This window comes from Erigeron canadensis, chromosome 8 (genome assembly GCF_010389155.1).
Source record: "Erigeron canadensis isolate Cc75 chromosome 8, C_canadensis_v1, whole genome shotgun sequence".
Lineage (NCBI taxonomy): Eukaryota > Viridiplantae > Streptophyta > Magnoliopsida > Asterales > Asteraceae > Erigeron > Erigeron canadensis.
The window spans coordinates 2,806,836-2,811,827 of record NC_057768.1 but is presented as its reverse complement, the minus strand read 5'-3'; the positions used below and the strand labels follow the sequence as shown (position 1 = coordinate 2,811,827).

Below are 4,992 nucleotides of genomic sequence, written 5' to 3'. Positions count from 1 at the left end.
CAAGAAATTTGGAATGTAAGTTAGAGACTATAATAAATTACCAGTTTTGGTGACGGATGTCACACTCAAGTTAATAACAACTATCAATTTTTGACAAACTTTTGGATATTTGAATAATTAACTTGAAGTCTTTAGGTAATGCCGATTGCTTAGCATTTGTTTGCAGAAGAAGTGGCCGACATGAAGTAAAGTTTTGACTTGATGGACATACATCATGTCTACCCGTTCGTAACTATTATACGACATGTAAAGTTTCAAAAGTAAACAATGTCTTGCATATATATAGTATGTGAAAGTTTTTTTGAAGACCAAATAAATGAATTTTGTAAGATTGAGTTGTTGAAAGCTTTCAACTAAATAACATTTCTTTAGTCATTACACTTTTTACAATATTCGTGTAATTGTGCATCTATCATGTCAAAAATGTCAAAGCAAGCTTAACAAAAGTTGTGCTAAATCTGTTAATTCGTCGCATTAGTCGATTGTTCATAAGACGGTATTTAAACAATCTGCGTATCGCGCGGGTAAAAGACCTAGTATCTTATATAAATAAAAGAGAATTGTTTCTAGAAAATTTTTGTAGAAAATTTCCTATGTGGCAAACTCACAATCTTTCCTACAAATGATCTTAGAAAATATGACATCATATTTAAAATTATAATTTTAGCAACATTTTAGTTTTTTTAAAAATTAATCCATCTTAACACTATCTTAATTACTTAATTAAATTTTCATATAATTTTATAATTTACATTTAAGTCTTGATGAAACTTTAAAAAATATAGACATTTTTTTATGTATTTCCGAGTAAAAAGAATATTTTGAAGTAAAATATATATAGCTATAGCCTCGAAGAGTCTTTTTAAATTTTTTTTTTATTTTAATGGGAAATTCTAAATACAGCCCTAAGGGCTGTATTTAACGTGCATAAAAAAACTTGTACCTTCCATATTAAAAATCCGCCCCCTGATTTTCATGGTAAATGTACAAACAATTTATGCACCTTAAACACAGCCCTAAGGGCTGTATTTAGCAAACCCCTTCTATTTTAATTAATACTCCCTCCGTCCCATTTTAATTGTCACGTTAACCAACTTTGACCGTAAATAACTTTGTATGTACTATATGTTAGTTGATGAAACTTATATGGACGAAAAGTACATTAAAAACTCAATCCATTCGTATATTTTATACCAAGTGTTACATGACACAAACAAAGTTATTTATGGCCAAAGTTGGTCAACGTGACAATTAAAATGGAATGGGGGTCCAACAAATAAGCTATTCACGTTTTCAAAGGAGGTCAAAATGGATTCCTCTTTTTTAGCCAAATGTAAACAAATCATTTTATATTTAAAAAGCAACACCCATTTTGTTTCAAAAGATTTTTTCTAAATTGTAACATCCTAAACTTTTTAGGTCAATGAAAATTAACCTTTATTATAGTTTTATCATTAAAATAATTTCCTAATATTTTGATTACAGATATGAGATTAATTTAGTTGGAACCTTAATGGATGGCGGATACAAGACCCACATAAAATCAATAAGGGGGGTGGCATATGGAGGATGTGTCAGCCATCTTCATTCTTTGTGAAGCATTCTCCATTTCCACCAAACAAATTCTTATCCTTCCTCCATTCAATTTCTTCTTCTAATCTTCTCCTATATCATTGTGTAATACTTCTCATTTAATCAAATAATCCCCTAAGAAATAATAATCATCATTTTAACTTGATTCTTGAGATTAGGAGGGAGATTAAATCTAAAATTTTTAAAGGGAATTAAGAAGAAAGGTTAATTGGCTTGCATGAATTAGAAATCACCATCCATAAATGTTAATTGAGGTATTGTTCTTAATTCTTGCTATATTTTATTGGGGTTCATATTATATGAAATTTCAGGATTTTATTAAGAAGATATTATATTGATTTAATTAAAATTAGGGTTCTTGGTATTAATGGAAATTAGGGGTTTTAATAAAATGAATTGTTTTGAGTTAAATTCCAAATTAGAGTTCTTGAAAGTTAATAAATTGGGGATTTTTAGGTGGCATGATGATATGACATTGTTTCCCTAACTTCTACTTAAAAACTTGGTGTATAGTTATTGTATTGCATGAATGTTTTGATTAGAGTTGTTGGTGACCATCATGATAAAAAAAAATGGGATTTTGATAATGTTTAGTAGTAAAGTGGCATGGTCACACTATGATGGATAAAAATGAGATTTTTAGTAAAACGATAGATGGTTTGAGAATAAGGATTATGAAAAGATGAAAATAATGATTTTTGAGTAAAATGTGTTTGGTCATATTGATCAGCTTTTGAAAGAAGCCAACTTTAGAATATGATGAGAATGTGAATTATGTAAAAGTTGGGTTGGACATTGAGATGTTAATAAAGATAGTAATGCATGGCTTGTTAGCCTTGTGTATGAGGTAATTGAGCTTGATGACCTTATATGTGTAAATTGTGAATTATTGCTAGGTGAAAAGCAATATGATTATTAGATGGTCATAATGGATTTGGTTGTCGCGAAGGAGGTGAGTAAATTTGCATACTCTTATATGTATGTTGGGTCGATTACCGTATGATGGTGGATTCCATGTATGGTAATTGATTTGGCGTTAGGGCCTAATTTTGAGGCTGGGCCTAAGAATCTCATAGTTGTATTGAGACGGGGCCTAAGAATCCCATGATTGTATTGAGATGAGGCCTAAGAACCTCTTGATTATTGTTTAGCGTATATGGATCCATGTATGTTTTGTTAGCGCAAAGGTGAGTATGCAAGTGATGGTATGTTTTTGCCCTCTCTCGTGTGTATAAGCGTATGCAATGGTATTCACTAAGCTTTGGCTTATTCTTTTAGTTGTTACCCTTTTATAGGTTACCCCGGAAGTGAAGTAAAGATAAGTGCTTGAAGATTGAAGTTGCTTTGGATATATTAGCTATTTGCGTAAAATGGTATTGTTGATAAAACCCATAGTGACCTTTGAACTTTTGGCTCTTGATATGGTTTGGGTTATTTTGGTATGAACATGATTATGTCAAGTGGTTGAGTCTTGAAGTCAATGTTTTAAAGTCAAATCGCCCCTTTGTGTCACTTTGGGTAAAGGTAGACGATTGACCCGTTTGGTCATGTGATTCTAAATTAAGATGATTAATTATATAGAAGTGGTTTTTATGTTATAATATATGTTTTTAGTCAATTTGATGTTTGGTTTGAAGTTTTGGGTAAGAAAATGGTCTAAAACATTTTAGTGTCAAAATGTGTCTTTTAGCCCACTTTGACGGTTAATATTTTGAAATGGGTCAAGCTTTGATGCAAGCTAATATTTTTGTTTGAAAGTAGACATCTTTAGCTTCAAATCGGTATAAGATATGTCTAACTTTGAAAAAGGGAAGGTCGTTAAAAAGGGTGGTTAAAAACTGAGTTTAAGCGCATGAAAAGCGGAATTTCTGCACTAGTAAAACATCATCTGCAGATTTTGCACATCATCCGCAGTTTTAGAAACATCATCCGCAGATTACTGCCCTCGGAAGACTATCTTTAAATTGTTGTCGGGGCTTCGTTAGAGCTTTCCGTGATCTCAAACTTCTACCGTAGCATCATATTAACATATTATGAAGATTGTAATCGCTACTTTTCAAAAATTACAACTTTGGTTTTTGTGTGAAAGTTTGGCTAAATTTTTCTAAATAAAAGAAAAAAAATAAATAAATAATTAAAAAATTGGTTGAGTCGAGTTGGGACGTTACATTTCAATATTTCCAAAAACAAAAAAGACATACTATATTTGTTCGATCACTATGATCAACTAAAACCAATCCCAACAAAGAAATTGTTTAAGATGGTTTTGAGTGAATCACCATAATTATTACTAGAACATGAATTATTTATTGGAATTTAATAAGGGTACAATTATTTGCTTTGTAAACATATATTCTTCTATCAGTAAACACATAGATTTTTTATTAGAGTGATCGACATAAATCGTCCTTGTGGTTTACCCAAACAGTCAGGTTTCGTCCTTTAACTTTCAAAACGTCAGGGATAATCCTTTATAGGAGGATAAGGTTCAAATTTAGTCCTTTCCATTAACCGGCGTTATCCATTATCCGTTAGTGCCCTCACGTGTAAACCACGTGAGGGTAGTTTTGTATTTAGCCACCCTTTGACTTCCTTTGACTCGCTTTTCTCTCTCTTTTCCTTATTATATTAGCAGATTCATATATATATATATATATATTTCCCACTTTTCACAAAAACCCTAAATTAAAAACCATATATTATTTCTTTCTTTGTGTATCATAGCCGATCAATCATAAAATCAAGAATGGTGTTTTGTTGGTGCGGTAAGCAAGCAATACTACGAACATCATGGACTGACAGAAACCCAGGAAGGAGGTTTTTTGCTTGTCCCAAAGAGGTTTGTACTCAAAAATTAATTGTAATTTGGTTATACAGTTTGACCTAAATTGGGCATTGTTGGTTACCAGGGTTCCAAATGTAGATTCATTGGATGGCATGATCCAGAAATGTGTCAACGTGCTACTGAAATTATATCCTTGACTGTTTTGCTATTCAAGACCTCACACATATTGTTAAGCAAGACATCAGACTTGGCCCTTCCTGTTGGATCAAATATTTTTGACCTTAGCTTAATAATTAACATACTAGAATAAAGGACAATTAGACCATGAATGTTGTACCTGAAAAATGTGATATGGCCCAATGTTGAGGTGGACTCTTGACTAGCCAGTTGTATGCAGGCTTACTATACCTTTTAAACTCTTCCATATACCTCTGAAACTCCTGAACAGTTGTAGCTGTAGCACACCTCCATAGATGGTTCTTGAAAGCTTGGCCTCTCCATTTTTGTTTCATATTCTCATGAATATGTTTGAGGCAGTACCTATGTTCAGCTGAAGGAAACATTTTTGCAAGAGCAGGAATAATTCCCTACACAAGTATATTATAGAGTTAATT

General features: G+C 31.9%; 1 long non-coding RNA gene across 1 annotated transcript; it reads left to right on the top strand.

Annotated features, from left to right (window-relative positions):
• The first annotated feature begins 2,886 nt into the window (after positions 1–2,886).
• LOC122609922 lies at positions 2,887–4,674 on the top strand. Its single transcript, XR_006325424.1, has 3 exons — positions 2,887–2,966; positions 4,318–4,410; positions 4,503–4,674. It is a non-coding gene; the product is annotated as an uncharacterized LOC122609922 (long non-coding RNA).
• Positions 4,675–4,992: the final 318 nt, after the last annotated feature.